Source organism: Nicotiana tomentosiformis, chromosome 7 (genome assembly GCF_000390325.3).
Source record: "Nicotiana tomentosiformis chromosome 7, ASM39032v3, whole genome shotgun sequence".
NCBI lineage: Eukaryota > Viridiplantae > Streptophyta > Magnoliopsida > Solanales > Solanaceae > Nicotiana > Nicotiana tomentosiformis.
In genome coordinates this window covers 44,611,658-44,630,118 of record NC_090818.1, presented here as the reverse complement: position 1 = coordinate 44,630,118, position 18,461 = coordinate 44,611,658, and the positions used below count along the sequence as shown (strand labels likewise).

General features: G+C 36.0%; 2 long non-coding RNA genes across 2 annotated transcripts in view; both read right to left on the bottom strand.

The window, feature by feature from the left end:
* LOC138896477 (uncharacterized) overlaps positions 1–18,461 on the bottom strand; it is a 107,783-nt gene that overhangs the window by 29,018 nt on the left and 60,304 nt on the right. The window lies entirely within an intron of this gene.
* LOC138895137 (uncharacterized) lies at positions 1,814–6,058 on the bottom strand. Its single transcript, XR_011409339.1, has 3 exons — positions 6,000–6,058; positions 5,860–5,920; positions 1,814–2,035 (listed from the first exon to the last, which is right to left on the bottom strand). It is a non-coding gene; the product is annotated as an uncharacterized lncRNA (long non-coding RNA).

The window sequence follows — 18,461 nt, the reverse complement described above, 5'->3', positions numbered from 1 at the left end:
TCTTTTTCTCCAGGCAGGCAGTACACATTTTTTTTTACGGATGGACCAGGTTCCTTAGCAGCAGTTACCTTTTCAATAAAAACCTTGTTTTTATTTTGGAACTGAATTCTAGCCTTACAGTTTTCTTTAAATTGACCAGTGTTACCACAGTGAGTGCAAAGCCAGTTATCAGGGACAGTAACATACTTGTGGATTGTAGGGAGTCTTTTCCTTTTGGAACCCGACTCCCTGCTTGTTCCCACCATTGTAATTTTTAACTCTGCCTAGATCTTCTTGAAGCTTTATGTTTCTTTCAAGTTCATCACACAAACTATATTTCACATATTTGAGTTTATTTTCAAGCTTAATATGTGCCTCACTTGAAACTTCCTTTCCCTTTTGAACAGTCCCAGACCCGTTTCCCATTTTTAATTCCTCTATTGTTTCTTTTAGGTCCATGACGACTACTAACAAGTCATCTCTCTCATTTTCTATGTTTTCAACCTTTTTAATCAGAACACTCTTCTTTCATTAGATCCTCGATGGTTTCTTTTAGGTCAGCCACTACGACTACCAAATCATCTCTCTCATTTTCTACTTCTCCTAGCTCTATAGTTAAAGTATTTTTATCATTTATAAGATTGTGATAAGTATAAATTACAACATTTGCCAAATATATAAGGTTTTTCTGAGAGTAAGACTTCAGATTTCTTTGAACGTCTAGAAAGTTTACCTCATCATCATCATTATCTTCATCATTATCAGATTTTGCCATCAGAGCATAGATAGAATCATAAACAACTGCTTCACTTTCAACTGCCATCATAGAGTTATCACCTTGTTCATCATCTCCTCCAGATTCGCTAGAAGAATCTCCCCATGCAGCAAGAGCTTGTTTCATAACATTGTCAACGACATCTTTTCTCTTGAATCTTTTGTCAGGAACCGGGTTCCTTTTAACTGCTTTGTCTGGGTTCTATTTGCATTGGTCTTGCTTGAGGAGAGGACAATCCTTGATGAAATGTCCTCGCTTCCCGCACTTATGATATAAGTCATACCCTTTTGGCTTACTGGAGCTGCCCCTTTTTGGAATGCCTCAATTTCTGCGAACCATCTTCTGAAATCTCTTTGTTGGGTAAGCCATATCAGCATCCTCACCAATTGAGTCAATGTTGTCTGTCTTGAGGACCAGGTTCTTCTCCATTTTGTGCTCTCTTCTCTCATGATCCTTCTTCTTCTTTATTTCATAAGTTTTCAGATTACCAATGAGTTCATCAATGGTCAGCTTTTGTAGATCTTTTGCCTCTGTGATAGCATTTACTTTGCTTTCCCAGGAACTAGGTAATACACTAAGTATTTTCCTGCCAAGTTTGTTACTTGGAATGATTTCTCCTAGAGAATGGAGCTCATTGATGATAGAGGTGAAGCGAGTGTGCATGTCTTGAATGGACTCATCATCGTTCATCTTGAAGAGTTCATAATCAACGGTTAGCATATCAATCTTCGACTTCTGGACTTGAGTTGTCCCTTCGTGTGCTGTTTGGAGAGCTTCCTAAATCTCCTTGGCACATTGACTGACAGAAATCCTGTTGTATTTGTCTGGTCCAATACCACAGACGAGGATATTTTTTGCTCGAAAGTTCTTCTCTATAGCCTTGCGATCAACATCGTTGTACTCCTTCCTTGTCTTGGGAAATGTCTGTCACGACCAAAAATCTAACCTGTCGTGATGGCGCCTATCTCAATACTAGGCAAGCCGACAATCTCAATAAAATACCATATCTTTTAAATTTGAACACATAATATTTAAATTCAGCGGAAGAAATCTCACAAATATAGATATAAATACTCCCAAAATCTGGTGACACTGAGTACATGAGCATCTAATATGAATACAAAGTCTGAATGATAAAAACACTATCTGACAGTATAGAACAATACAATAACTGAGAGAAAGAGAGAGTCAAGGTCAACGGATGCCAAGCAGCTACCTTGATAGTCTCCAACGGATAGCACTCTGGGATCTAACAGTCGTTGTGTCCGAAATCACCTGGATCTACACACGAGGTGCAGAGTGTAGTATGAGTACAACCAACTTAATAAGTAACAAGACTAACCTCTAGGCTAATAGTGATGAGCTCTGCAGGTACAGTCCAGTACATAAAAAATGGTACAGAAATGTAGGCATGCGTTCAAGTTCAATAGTTAAACTTAGTAATAGCAAAATAGATCAATTCTGCATGATATGATGAATGTGAAATCTCAGTGGAAAGAACTCATGTACTACTGGTCACTAATTATTCGGTCACTCGGTACTATTTATGGCCAATCCAGCGTAGGGATATTTCATCCCGTATATATATATATATATATATATATATATATATATATATATATATATATATATATATATATATATCACATCGACTAACAGTCAGTCACTCAGTACCGTATAAGGCCAATCCAGCCCTGGGTAATTCATCCCCAAATGTAAATGATACGGACAAGATCCATGTCCACGGAAAATTCATCACAATATAAATAAGTAAGGCAAGTCCATGCCCTCGGAAGTCCACCCCGAATATATAATCATCTACACTCACTAGGGATTTGTACAGACTCCGGAGGGGATCCTTCATCCCAAGCGTGATATAAAGCCGTTATGGCCTACTACAGGCGGGCAGTCCCGATCCGTATAATAATAAAGCCTATAAGGCCTGCTGTAGGCGGGCAACCCCGCTCCATATAGTAATAATATATATAAAGCCTATAAGGTTGTTGTAGGCGGGCAACCCCGTTCCATATAGTAATAATATATATAAAGCCTATAAGGCCTGCTGCAGTCGGGCAACCGTTCCATATAGTAATAATATATATAGAGCTAATAAGGTCTGCTGCAGGCGGGCAGCCCCGATCCCATAATTATACTCACAATGGATGAATATAACTGAGTATGAAATATATATTTTTAAAACATATAAATTCAACAGCAACACGACCCTGTAGGACCCAAAATATCGGCACGTAGCCCAATCATGATCTTTAATACGAGTCTCAGCTCAATTTTCCTAATACGTGGAAAATGTTCGGATAATAACATGATTCTTTAATTTTCACAACTTCACAGAATTTGTTCAAGTCACAATTTCTATGGTGCACGTCCACACGCTCGTCAACTATCGTGTGCGTCACCTCCAAACAATTTATATAACACGAAAGTCGGGAATTCATACCATCAGAACCGGGTTTAGAACTGTTACTTACCTCAAACTTCAAGCTTCGAAAATACTACAATGATCCAATTGATTAAAATGTCCAAATATCACCCCCCACAATTTAATACCTACCATTAGATATCCCAACTACATCAAAATAAATACAAAAAGATTCATAAATATCCATTTAGGCTTCAAAATTCGGCAACAAGCCTTCAACCATCCCAAATTATCCAATAGGCTCATCCATTAGCCTATTCAATTTAATTCTTATCATTTAATACTCATTTGGAATCATTAATAATACTATGTTAATTACCCAACATCATCAAGTCACTATTCATTGCCTTCTCCAACAAAACTCTAGGTTCAAGAACATCCATTTCAAGAACTAGTGTTGTATCTTATCCAAATGGTGATTCCCAATTAAATTCGAGTTAATTTCACTGATGGTCATCCAACTTATCATTTATTTTACAAAAGTCACTTATCTATTTTTCATCACTTAAAAGACACTCAACTTTACCTTTGTAACTTAGAAGTTATTCTAGTTCAAAACTTATAAAATATCCTATAAAAATATGACATGGCATTAAATTTAATTAAAAAATCTAATTATAGTGTCACATAAGCTTAGATGGACCATACCCAATTTAGACCCATTTCATCCACAATTTGATTTGACACATAACTCAAATGAGTTTTAATATTTTGAACATTAGAAGGAAAAGAAGAGAACAACTATTTTGTGCTAAAAATTTCTTACTTTATTTGTTACGTAATAACCTTAATACCACCACCTATAATTTCATTAAAAATATGAACAAAACTAGCACAGAACCAGTTTTTGCACCCTTCATATCATTTTATAATTTTCCATGAAGTTAAAATACTATCTAGTATTTTAAAAGGCGTAGGAGTAAGGCGATACGTTTTACATATGCCTCAGCGAAGCGTAAGCCCCGAGACACGGGGCGTAAGCTCCATAGGTATTTAATTTTTAATATTTTATAAAATAATATAATGACATTAAATATTTATAAACAGGTAAAACTGCATAAAAATTAAAGAAAACTATAAATATGTGAAATATATATATATATATATATATATATATATATATATATATATATATATATATATATGTGTGTGTGTGTGTGTGTGTGTGTGTGTGTGTGTGTGCGCGCGCGTGCGCGCTCCATCCCCACAAAAAACTAGTCAAGACAATCTATTATACGCTACTTACAAGCACAAGTAACTTGAGTCTAAAAGAATAAAGTTTTCTACATGGAGGAACAAAAAGGATGATTAACCTACAATTTGAACTTTGAGCTTGCTGCTATGAAGGAGAATGAAGTTCTCTTTGTATTTGTAAAAAAAATTAAATATTCATTGCTTTTGGGAGATATTAGCAAACTAGCGGACAAGATAAAAAATTGGGAAAGACCATGAATTAGAGCTTCAATCAATAAAAAAGGTCTTGACTTTTAAATTTAATAATTTTGAGTTCCTTTTTAAGCCTTTTGAGTAATTACCAAACTCACTTTTGAGAATTTGGGTATTATATGAAGGATTTATTCAAAAAAAAATTGTTTTTATTTGAAAAAGTCTTTGGGGCTTACTCCTCACTAAAAAAATCCGCCTCGAATGCCCGGGCGTACGCCACGAATTGTTGGGCATACGCCTCTTGAGACTTTCGCCCCACACCATCGCCCCTGGGCATTTTTGGTACGCCTCGCCCCGAAAACGCCTTTTAAAACATTGATACTACCATATCAATCTCACATAATAAATAAATGTACCACTAACAGACAACAACAACAAGTTAATAAGAACTTATTTTCATAAATTACTATTCCATTAAAGTCAAAATATTGCGTATTAAGCAATACTAACAGACAAAAATATTGCTTAGTAAGAAACACCCACAATAAAATTGCATAGTAGAAGTTGTCAATACACACCGCAATCGTAGACAACATATAGGAATAGTTTGGACAAAAGAAAGAGACAACGTATTGTGTCATTCACCGTAAATGTACAACCAAAACTTAAATATAAATTCAAAAGACCTAATTTTTCTTAAATTCCTTTGACTTCTTTTTCTACAAATTAACCACAAAATCAAAGTGCCAGTCCAGTTAATTATTCAAAAATTAATAATCCATTTTGGTTATAGGTCAAATCGGATTGAGGAAGAAATGGGCCTAACTTAGATAGGGCCTATTTAAGTTTATATGGCATTAATATTAGATTTTTTAATTAAATGTAATGTCATGTCATATTTTTTATTGGATATTTTATAGGTTTTGAACTAGAATGACTTTTAAGTTCCAAAAGTAAAGTTGAGTGACTTTTAAGTGATAAAAAATAAATAAGTGACTTTTGTGAAATAAATAATAAGTCGGATGACCTTCAGTAAAATTAACCCAATTAAATTCGCTAATCAATTAAGTTATCAAGTCTATTGGAATCATTAGAAACTCAAGGCATATGTATTTATATCAATTCATCACTATTCATCTTCTTCTTTAACCAAAATGGCATTCTCAAGACCAACCCTTAGGGTTCATATAATATCCCATTATAACTTCAAATAAAACTCATAAAAATGCTACCCATATTCCAATATGACATATATATAAAGCTCAAGTGAAGGGATTACCTCTTGGTGGAAGAATCTCACTTTTTCTCTTTTTGGTGTTCTTGAAGATTCAACCCATTTCCTATGGATTTGATCCATAATAATGTTAGTGGTATCACTAAATGATGTTATATAATCATCCTTGTGCCAAAATAACTTACCTTGAAGTGTATCCATAGTGGAAGAGCTCCTCCTTCTCTCTAGAAATCCATTCCAAGATGAAGAACTAGCACATTCTCTCTCTAAACCCACATTTTCAGCTCCTTAAAATGACCCTTGAAGCTGCGTAATCTCCTGCGTAGGTTACGCACAAAGGCTACGCAGGGTGGACTTTCATTCCCCTTCAATTGGAAGTTGCTGGATTTGCCTACGCAATGGTGCGTAGGTTACACTGCTATGCTGTGTAGGCTACGCTACTATGCTGCTTAGGCTACACAAGACTCGCGTAACTGTTCTGCCATCCTTAAGTAAAAAGGTCATAACTTCTTGTAGGAATCTCCAAATGACAAACGGTTTAAAGAATTAGAAACTAAACACATAGAACTTTCTTTTGATAGGTTGTACACCATATAACTCTTCATATAATGATATTTATGCTCGTTTGAAGTTATGTCTTGTGCGAACTCACTTGAAACTTTACCCCATCGTATAATTTCCAACTTGACTTAGCCTTGGGGATCTTCTTAGACCATAAACCATTCTTAATGCACCTCATACATATATTATCATGATCAATTGATATCATTCATATTATTAGTCTTGTTCATACCCGAATTAATATAATTAGTATCTGCCAATCTTCTTAATGGTCTTAAAATACTTCAAATTTTTTTGGGGTGTTACATTCTCCCCCACTTAAGAACATTCGTCCTCGAATGTTTTACAAGTCATTATTAGGCACAGTATTATCCTCCTTTCACCTTAACCATCATCTTAATCGTTCTTGACTTCATATAGATCTTAGATATTCTTCCAACATTTCAACTTCCTTAAGGCCCCAAAATTTGGCTAACTCTCTAAATTCTTAAATTTTTCGGCAGAGTATCCCCTATAACTGAGACCATCCAAATAATTCAACCTATCCAGAACAAGCCCCCACACGGGCACCAATTTCAACATAATTCAACAACTAAATATCTTTACATAATATGATGTCTAGGCCTCACACGGCCGCACATATATGCTCAATATACAACAACAAACTAAGCCCCACGTGGCTGCGCATATACCAAAATTATATCAAACAACACTAAAACCATGAATCATACCCCAATTCAAGCTTAATGAAACTAAGAAATTCCAACTTCTACATTCCATGCCGAAACATATCAAATCAAGTTCGATTGACCTCAAATTTTGCACACAAGTCATAAATGACATAACAGACCTATTCCAATTTCTAGAATCGGATTCCGGCCCCGATATAAAAAAATTAACTCCACGGTCAAACTTCCAACTTAAATTTTTATTTTCACCATTTCAAGCCTAATTTAGCTACGTGCTTCCAAATAATTTTTCGGACACGCTCCTAAGTCCAAAATCACCATATGGAGCTATTGGAATCATCAAAACTCTATTTTGGGGCCATTTACACATAAGTCGACATCCGGTCACTATTTTAACTTAAGCTTTAAACCTTGGAATTAAGTGTTCCAATTCATTCCAAAACCTCACCGGACCCGAACCAATTACCCCGGCAAGTAAATGGGGGAATGAGGTTGTAATACTCAAAATGATCGGCCGAGTCGTTATATTCTCCCCCACTTAAACATACGTTCGTCCTCAAACGTGCCAAGAGTTATTTCTAAGCCATCAAATCACTATTCCATCTTACCATGCATGTACCCGAGGGTGATCCCATGTCACCCTATTCCATATAGGCCTGACAATACAACATAATTGAAGATCATTACTTTAACTTTAGTCCATAAAACTTAGAACCCAAATTTCCAACATCCATAATTCTTTTCAAGACACGAATCTCACATCTACACACTATATGAGTCTGAATAAGCTTTATCAAGCCATAACCATAACCCCAGATGTAATCACGTAATATACTACACAACTCGCATGTTCGCAACACCATTCCTGATCACAGTAACTACTCCAAACTAACCCGATAATAGTATTAAATCTCATATCAAGCCAAACCTCGTTCCAAAACCTCCGTATACTGTTGATATTAAAAGAAATATGCGGAATCTCATAACCACTTATTAGATCAACAAGTCATGGAGTTCTCTCACCCCAACCCAAACCATAATCACTTTTAAGCCGAATTTCGATGTCATCCTCCCAAATATATCGTAATCAAATCCGATAGTACACATTCTAGGCCCAATGACCTTATATTATTAAATACAATTATCTCACAGACATGCCACACCAATATAACTCAAGCCACAACTGTGCAACCCGTGTACCCAAAAATGGAAAATGTCTCAAAGAAGAGAATCGTATTGCGAGTTCAACAACCACCACCACAACTGCAATGCTATAAGCTCATTATATAGAGTAGAACCAAGACACACAAATTTAATAACAGTAACCAGCTCTTCTAGAGCTCACATTAACAACACTTGCACGGACAACTCACATATTATAGTATCAATATCTGGACCCGTACGGACAACTCACGTGCCAATAATATTAGTATATGGTTTCACACGGACAACTCATGTGCCAATAATAAAATCCGCCTGGCATGGTCACATGCCTACTCTCCAATCATATCATACATGAGCAACCAAATAAGTACACATTTATATGATAAATGAATTAAGATTCTCATGCTCCTCGACTGGTATAAATAACATGACATAGAGTAGGCAGGTACAAAGTGTGCTATCAAATCAGCAAGTTAACGCAGAAATAGTAACTATCCAATTTATTCAGGCAATTATCCTCTTTGTAGCCTCAAGTGTAGCCCAGATAGTTCTCGGCAAAGGTACGAATATGAGAAACATTATAACTTTACGCTTAACAGTCAACTCTAGGCATATCTTTGCCTAAGCATTCTTCCGAGTATGAATACTTGCTCCGACGCCCACACATGGGCTCAAACCATACATATATGTGCACTCATAGCTCGTAGATATCACAAATAATTAACCCAACTAGTGCCTCTATTGAGTTTAAATAAAACACTCACCTCAAACAGGCCGCAACCCTGAAACAATATGCTTTTGAGAACTTACAGTCTCCAAATTCATAGAACACATGAATCACCATAACTGATCCCAACTCTTGCACTTGAATGACTAACACATCTTTCATGCACGATCATCCCACTAGGAATACTTCCATAATTCTTCTGTGTCGAATAGTGATAATTGGAATATCAGCAGCCTATCACCCAGGTGAGTACCGCAATACCGATGAACATCCGTAAGTCAAAACACAATGCGCCTTCTGAAATACGCACCCTTCTCAAGGATTATCGAGAAGTTATAACATTAATCTAAATATCTAAAACTGACCATTTTGTCCAGAATTCATGACCTTACCTTCAAGAATAAACTGCCACCTTGTACATGTAAATTTTAATCTCGCACAACACACTGCATCTATCATGTAATCACGTGAAAAGCAGGAGAATATCATTATCAACTCTAAGTCATCAGCAAATTACATACCCGGTTAGTTAGAAACCTTCCATTTGGTCTCATCCAGGAGGAAATCACGATACATAACATGTCCCCCACACTGGTAGAAAATATCTAGTTTGAGCCATGGTAAAAATCATCAAGAACACTTTGAAATCTATTTGCACATAATCAAGCTATCAGAACTGAATTCCTCTAACTCGACCAAGCCACGCAGGTCACCAAACCCAAGAATATTGCCACCAAAATATCTGTAAAGTCTCACCACATCATAATTACCCCAAAAGAACCAAACATACCATTACCATACTGGTCCAACCTACTATCCAGTTGTCCTGTTTTCTTTGAGTTTCTTCTGAATTACCCTCAAGTTGACACTTATCTTTGTCATAACACTATGATACTTACCCAAAGCTCACTATAAGACATCTTAACATAAAACCACGCCACCCTAAAGCCCATAAGCCATTGTATTCTTCTTAAGCACCTCCATAAATACCACAACCGAGACACCCACTCTTAATTACCTTATGTGAATTTAAAATTATTCCTCTTTCCTTTCTTATACTGAAATATAGAATCCATAGTCAAACAGAATTACCGCACATCCCGATACCATCCAATGTAAGTAACTGATTCTAGTGATATACAAATTTGAAAAAATTTTAATTGCCACATATAAATTTTGAATCAATTAAAACCCTCTCGAGAGTCATCCACTCTGCTCAAATCTAATTTGCTCTGCCCAAACGGGCCGAAAGACACGTGCTCCTTTAGCAAAATCAACACTCAAAGAAGTAACCCTGCCTTAACACGACCAATCAAATTCATACTTTGTGTGCACTACATCCTTCAAAATAATAACTTAATCATTCCATAATTTTCATATTTTCATAAAGTGCAATTTAACCCGTATCCAGGAATTTCCTTAACCGAGTCATCCTCGATCTCCACCTCTGCAAGTCATAACTAACCCACAAGTATGCCTCAGACCAAAATTAAAATTTAACATATATCCATGAAATTGAATTTTCAATAGCAGGCTCCCCCACTTGGCTCAAGGCCATAGAACAAAACACTCGATAACTCATAATACCCATACTTTATTACTGCCATAATACTGCAATCAGTTGAACGAAAATTCTTCTCAAGCTTATGCAACACCCACAATAAAATACCTCAATCATCCGCTAAGTTCACATTTATTCTAGTAACAGTCAAGTTAACTTTCTCAACCAGATTCAAATTCAAATCTCAACACATACGCCCCGCTGGTAGAAAAGAAACTCTTCACTCAACATTATAAGGAACACACCTACGTAGATTACTTCGTAGGAGATAACCCACCTTCTTAGCCTCAAATTGGCATCTTGCTATACCCCTTTGCATCCATAATTACCACGGAATCACTTAATATTTTTGAGTTTGAACTCATCAACACAACATTAAAATCTACTTTGCTCCACAATTAAATAGCATGACAGATCCCTCAACGCACTCACCACTCAAGACTGTATGTCACATCAAAACAGGAACCAAGTACCAATAGCAGATTCTTGAGTCACAAGTAAACTTTATTCGTCTCATTCAACCCACTTGAACACATCCTGCATTCACATCATACTCATCATATAGTCATTCAACTGCCCATCGAGCCATAAATGCCACTCATAGGGATACTACCGACGCATAAGTCCAAAAGCACAAGTTCTCACATACGAAACTATCGAGATTAAGCTGTGGTCTAACCCTGGCCTCAAGTCCTCCATACTGGCCCATCACCAAAACACAGAATACCCATCTCGAACCTCGTTCATGGGATCAAAATTCGGCGATGCACAGACGATATCGAGCTCTCACATGCGCACACGAATGCATGGAAGGGATTCAAATAGTTATGTTTCAAGATGAATCAATGTCACACGATAGAATACAAGAAAGTGAAATTTTCTAAGGGTTCGGCAGCCTCTCAAAGATAAGTACAGACGTCTCCGTACCGATCTGCAAGACTCTACTAAACCTGCTCATGACTCGTGAGACCTATGTAACATAGGCTTTGATACCAACTTGTCACGATCCAAAATCTCACATGTCGTGATAGCGCCTATCTCAATACTAAGCAAGCCGACAATCTCAATAAAATACCATATCTTTTTAATTTAAAAATATAATATTTAAATTCAGCGGAAGAAATCTCATAAATATAGATATAACATTCCTAAAATCCGATGTCACTGAGTACATGAGCATCTACTATGAATACAAAGTCTAACTGATAAAAACACTGTCTGACAGTATAGAACAGTACAATAATTAAGAGAAAAAGAGAGTCAAGGTCAGCCGACGCCAGGCAGCTACCTTGATAGTCTCCAACGGATAGCACTCTGAGATCTAACAGTCACTGTGTCCGAAAGCACATGGATCTGCACACGAGGTGCAGAGTGTAGTATGAGTACAACCAACTCAATAAGTAACAATACTAACCTCTGGGCTGAAAGTAGTGACGAGCTCCGAAGGTACAATCTAATACATAAATAATGGTACAAAAATGTAGGCATGCTTTCAAGTTCAATAGTTAAACTTAGTACTAGCAAAATAGATCAATTCTGCATGATATGAGGAATGTGACTTCTCAGTGGAAAGACCTCATGTACTACTGGTCACTAATCATTCAGTCACTCGGTACTGTTTATGACCAATCCAGCCTAGGGATATTCCATACTATATATATATATATATATATATACGCATCGACTAATAATCAATCACTCAGTACCATATAAGGCCAATTCAACCCTGGGGTAATTTATCCCCAAATGTAAATGATACGGACAAGATCCATATCTAGGGAAAATTCATCACAATATAAATAAGTAAGGCAAGTCCATGCACTGGGAAGTCCACCCCGAATATATAATCATCTACGCTCACTAGGGGTTTGTACAGACTTCGGAGGGACTCCTTCAGCCCAAGCGTGATATAAAGCCGTTATGGCCTACTGCAGGCGGGCAGCCCCGATCCGTATAATAATAAAGCCTATAAGGCCTGCTGCAGGCGGTCAGCCCCGTTCCATATAGTAATAATATATATAAAGCCTATAAGGCTTGATGCAGGTGGGCAGTCCCGTTCCATATAGTAATAATATATATAAAGCTTATAAGGCCTACTGCAGGCGGGCAACCCCGTTCCATATAGTAATAATATATATAAAGCCAATATGGCCTGCTGCAGGCGGGAAGCCCCGATCCCATAATTATACTCACAATGGATGAACATGAATGAGTATGAAATATACATTTTTAAAACTTATAAATTCAATAGCAACACGACCCTGTGGGTCCCAAAATATCGGAACGTAGCCCAATCATGATCTGTAATACGAGTCTCAGCTCAATTTTCCTAACACATGAAAAATATTTGGATAATAACATGATTATTTAATTTTTACAACTTCACAGAATTTATTCAAGTCACAATTTCTTTGGTGCACGTCCACGCGCTCGTTAACTATCGTGTGCGTCACCTTCAAATAATTTATATAACACCAAATTCGGGGATTCATACCCTCAGAACCAGGTTTAGAAGTGTTACTTACCTTAACCTTCAAGCTTCGAAAATAGTATAATGATCCAATTGATTAAAATGTCCAAATATCACCCCACAATTCAATACATACCATTAGATATCCCAACTACATCAAAATAAATACGAAAAGATTCATAAATATCCATTTAGGCTTCATAATTCGGCAACAAGCCTCCAACCATCCCAAATTATCCAATAGGCTCATCCATTAGCCTATTCCATTTAATTCTTATCATTTAATACTCATTTGGAGTCATTAATAATACTATGTTAATTACCCAACATCATCAAGTGACTATTCATTGCCTTCTCCAACAAAACTCTAGGTTCAAGAACATCCATTTCAAGAACTAGTGTTGTATCTTATCCAAATAGTGATTCCCAATTAAATTCGCTCATCAATTAAGTTATCAAGTCTATTGGAATCATTAGAAACTCAAGGCAAATGTATTTATATCAATTCATCACTATTCATCTTCTTCTTTAACCAAAATGGCATTCTCAAGGCCCACCCTTAGAGTTCATACAAACTCCCATTATAACTTCAAATAAAACTCATAAACATGCTACCCATATTCCGATATGACATATATATGAAGCTCAAGTGAAGGGATTACCTCTTGGTGGAAGAATCTCACTTTTCCTCTTTTTGGTGTTCTTGAAGATTCAACCCATTTCCTATGGATTTGATCCATATTAAGTGTTATCACTAAATGATGTTATATAATCATCCTTGCCAAAACAACTTACCTTGAAGTATATCCATGGTGGAAGAGCTCCTTCTTCTCTCTAGAAATCCATTCCAAGATGAAGAACTAACACATTATCTCTCTAAACCCACGTTTTTAGCTCCTTAAAATGACCATTGAAGCTGCGTAATCTCCTGCGTAGGCTACGCACAAAGGCTACGCAGGGTGGACTTTCATTCCCCTTCAATTGGAAGTTGCTGGATTTGCCTACGCAATGGTACGTAGGTTACGCTGCTATGCTGCGTAGGCTACGCTACTATGCTGCGTAGGCTACACAAGACTCGCGTAGCTGTTCTGCCATCCTTAAGTAAAAATGTCATAACTTCTTGTAGGGATCTCCAAATGACAAACGGTTTGAAGAATTAGAAACTAAACACATAGAACTTTCTTTTCATAGGTTGTACACCATATAACTCTTCATAACATGATATTTATGCTCGTTTAAAGTTATGTCCTGTGCGAACTCACTTGAAACTTTACCCCATCGTATAATTTCCAACTTGACTTAGCCTTGGGGCTCTTCTTAGACCATAAACCATTCTTAATGCACCTCATACATATATTATCATGATCAATTGATATTATTCATATTATTAGTCTTGTTCATACCTGAATTAATATAATTAGTATCTGCCAATCTTCTTAATGGTCTTAAAATACTTCGAATTTTTTTTGGGGTATTACATTCTCCCCCACTTAAGAACATTCGTCCTCGAATGTTTTACAAGTCATTATTAGGCACAGTATTATCCTCCTTTCACCTTAACCATCACCTTTAATCGTTCTTGACTTCATATAGATCTTAGATATTCTTCCAACATTTCAACTTCCTTAAGGCCCCAAAATTTGGCTAACTCTCTAAATTCTTAAATTTTTCGACAAAGTATCCCCTGTAACTGAGACCATCCAAATAATTCAACCTATTCAGAACAAGCCCCCACACGGGCACCAATTTCAACAACTAAATATCTTTACATAATATGATATCTAGGCCCCACACGGCCGCACATATATGCTCAATATACAACAACAAACTAAGCCCCACGTGGCTGCGCATATACCAAAATTACATCAAACAACACTAAAATCATGAATCGTATCCCAATTCAAGCTTAATGAAACTAAGAAATTCTAATTTCTACATTCGATGTCGAAACCTATCAAATCAAGCCCGATTGACCTCAAATTTTGCACACAAGTCATAAATGACATAACGGACCTATTCCAATTTCCAGAATCGGATTTCGGCTCCGATATCAAAAAGTCAACTCCCCGGTCAAACTTCCAACTTAAATTTCTAATTTCGCCATTTCAAGCCTAATTTAGCTACGTGTTTCCAAATAATTTTTCGGACACGCTCCTAAGTCCAAAATCACCATACGGAGCCGTTGGAATCATCAAAACTCTATTTCGGGGTCATTTATACATATGTCGACATCTGGTCACTATTTTAACTTAAACTTTAAACCATGGAACTAAGTATTCCAATTCATTCCAAAACCTTACCGGACCCGAACCAATTACCCCGGCAAGTCACACAACAGCTATAAAGCACAAATTGAGTAGTAAATGGGGGAACGGGGTTGTAATACTCAAAATGACCGGTCGGGTCATTACATTACCTTCTGGTTCATTAATGGTCTTCATGGGAATGAAAGGACCATCGCAGATAACATCCCAGAGCTCTGAATCTTCAGCCATAATAATTCATGCATCCTTATCTTGCACCATCCATAGTATTGGCCATTGAATCTTGGTGGTCTGTAGGTAGAATTAACTTCTTCAAAGTTTGATGAAGCAGCCATGGGATCCTTTCTAGGTGTTAGCCTGATAGAAAGAACCCGCTCTGATACCGATTGATAGAAACTTAGGGTCCACCAAACTGTATAGAGAACCGAGTTCTATATCAGTTCCCACAGAACACACACAAGGAGATAAGTTAATGACACATCAGAGTTTTACGTGGAAAACTCCCAGCTCACGGGATTAAAAACCACGACCTACACTTGTAGGATTTCAACTTCACTAACCGAGCAAGTTCAAATTACAACCTATTATAACCTAAGAATTAAAACCTTAATCCCCCACTTACTTGTAATAACTCTATTACAAGCCTCTTTGTACTAACTCTATTACAAAGTTCACAACTCGACTAACTCTAGTCAAGACACAAACACAAGGTTTATGATTTTACAAGAGGTTTCCTACACAATGCTTCTAGCTAAGCTAAGTAGGAATTACAAGTAAATCACTTTAACAAAGGACATGTAATAACTCAATGCAGGAAACTGGTCCTTCGTTATGATGTTCTCTATTCTTGAAGCCCTGAGTGTCACTTGCAAGTTGGCAACACACTTGAGAGAAAGCTTGATCAATTAGGGAATGTGCAAGTGTGTTGATTTTCCTTTGCTTCATGTTAATATTACACAAGTGACATCACTTGAGTGATGCAAGCATATTTGGTACAAATGCATTCCCCATAAAGTGACTGTTACATTGTTTGTACTGTAGCGTATGTGCTGAGAAACAGTTGCAGCCACTTTACAGCTGTAGGGAGTTGACTGGTACAGTCAGCAAGGGAACTGATGTCTATATGTTGCCTCAGTTGTTCCTTTGACTCTGAATGTTAGAACATGTCCCACACTTGAGACTTGTTGATGTTGAACACTTTGAGGATGTGGAACAGGTTCCCTAACTGGTTCTTAATATTAAATTTATTAGGTAATCAAAACATAACAAAACACATAACCTATCAGAATTATTAGAAATTCTTATGTTAACATAATTTACGGACAATTCTGCTTTTGATTAAAATTGTTGCAAGATGCAAGGTTATGGTTCCAAAAAAACACTGTCTAAGTTTGGTTATTAATAATAAATGATTTTGGTTTGTCATTCGATATTGGAAAAATTTAACATAGCAATTTAATCTAAATTTTCGTTCACCTAATCAACCGCATTAAAAATGTAAACAAAAACGTTTAATATGAAAGCAAGTTGATAGTAAGAATGTACCCGAACAAAGTGAGTAATAATGTTGAAAAGTATATGAGACAATTTCTCGACAGTTTAGGCTGGAAAAGCGCTACGGATTGGAAAGAAATTCCAAAAACTAAACTCTTGAATTGTGGTGTTTTTCTTCCTTTTTTTCAAAGAACAAATAGCTTCAAAGTGCGCATGAAAACTTTAGCTCGAGGTCAAGGTCTCGTAACGCATTTTCATCTTCTTCCTTTCGTTTTTTTGCTGTTCACATGTCTATCGCTTTCCAGAGAAATTTGAAAATAAAAGAACCTCTTTCTTGTGCCCCTCTTATTTTTTTTTTTTTCCCGTTAACCCCTCTTATTTTAATCTCATATGCCTTTTATTCAGTTTTTACTAGCTTTAAATTGTCTAAAAGAAAGCAACAAAATTTGAAGAAAATGGGAATCTTCCCAGTTCTGCTTTAAGCAGCCTAATTTTATGCCACGTCCTTACCACACGTGGTACCTTTCATTGAGTAATTGCCTGGTTCTCAATTTGCCATGTGAATACTAAACAGTGATAAGTACTATTCCTACCATTTCATTTCTTCTATAGTTCTTATCGTTTAAGTTGCGCTTGGACATAAAAATTACTACTATAATTTTTGAAAAAAGTAATTTTTGAAATTAAGTAGAAAAATAATATTTAAAATTTAAAATTATATTTGAATATACACTTCATTTGAAATTTTTTACAATTTTGTGAGTGAGGAATTTCTTTTTTGAAAATTGAAAAAGTGTTTTTTTTGGGGAAAACTTCATTTTCAAAAAAATTTTAAAAACTTGTAAAATTTCGAAAAAGAGGAATTTGTTTTATGGACAAACAGGTCCTAACATAGATTTACATCTTTGTATTCAAAACTTTTTCTGCTTAATTGTATTTTGTTCCAACTAGATACCTCATTTGTCCCTTACTATTTGTGCAAGAGTTTCTAAAGATGTATAATGTGATAAATCACTCCATTCATTACATTTAAAATCTTTAAGTTGGACGCTCTTCTTTCAAATAGTTCTAGAGCAATATTTCAGTGAGTTCGTCTCAGATTCGCTTTCTCTACTTAGAGCCCGTTTGGATTAGCTGATTGTAAATAGCTGATAAGTTTGTAGTGCTGAAATTTTTTTTTAAATGCTGAAACTGATTTTTAAAATAATTATTTACGTGTTTGGATAGAAGTGATGAAATTGATAATAAACAGTTGATGTGTTTGATTAAAAAATACTGATAAGCTATTCTTTTGTTAAAATGACTAAAATACCCTTGAATCTTTTTCAAAAGATTATAAATTAAAAAAAAATTTATAAAGAAAAGAATTAATAACGAATATGGAATGAAGAGAAAGTTAAGAAATTTATTTTGGGAAAAGTATTTTGTAATTAGAAAATATTATTAAGGATAAACTAGTAAAAGTGTTGGTCAAACTAAAAGTGCTTATAAGTTGAAAAGCCATAAGTTGGGGGTGACCGGCTTATGACTTATGGTTGATTTTAGTTTATAAGCACTTGGCTTATAAGTATTTTGAGTGTTTACCAAATGCGTAGATAAGCCAAAAGATGCTTATAAGCCAGTTTAACCAGTTTATAAGCTTAGACAAACACCCTCTTATATATTTTTGGTTGTGGACTTTCCTTCTAACAACCTTAATTGTAGCTGCTCTATCTCT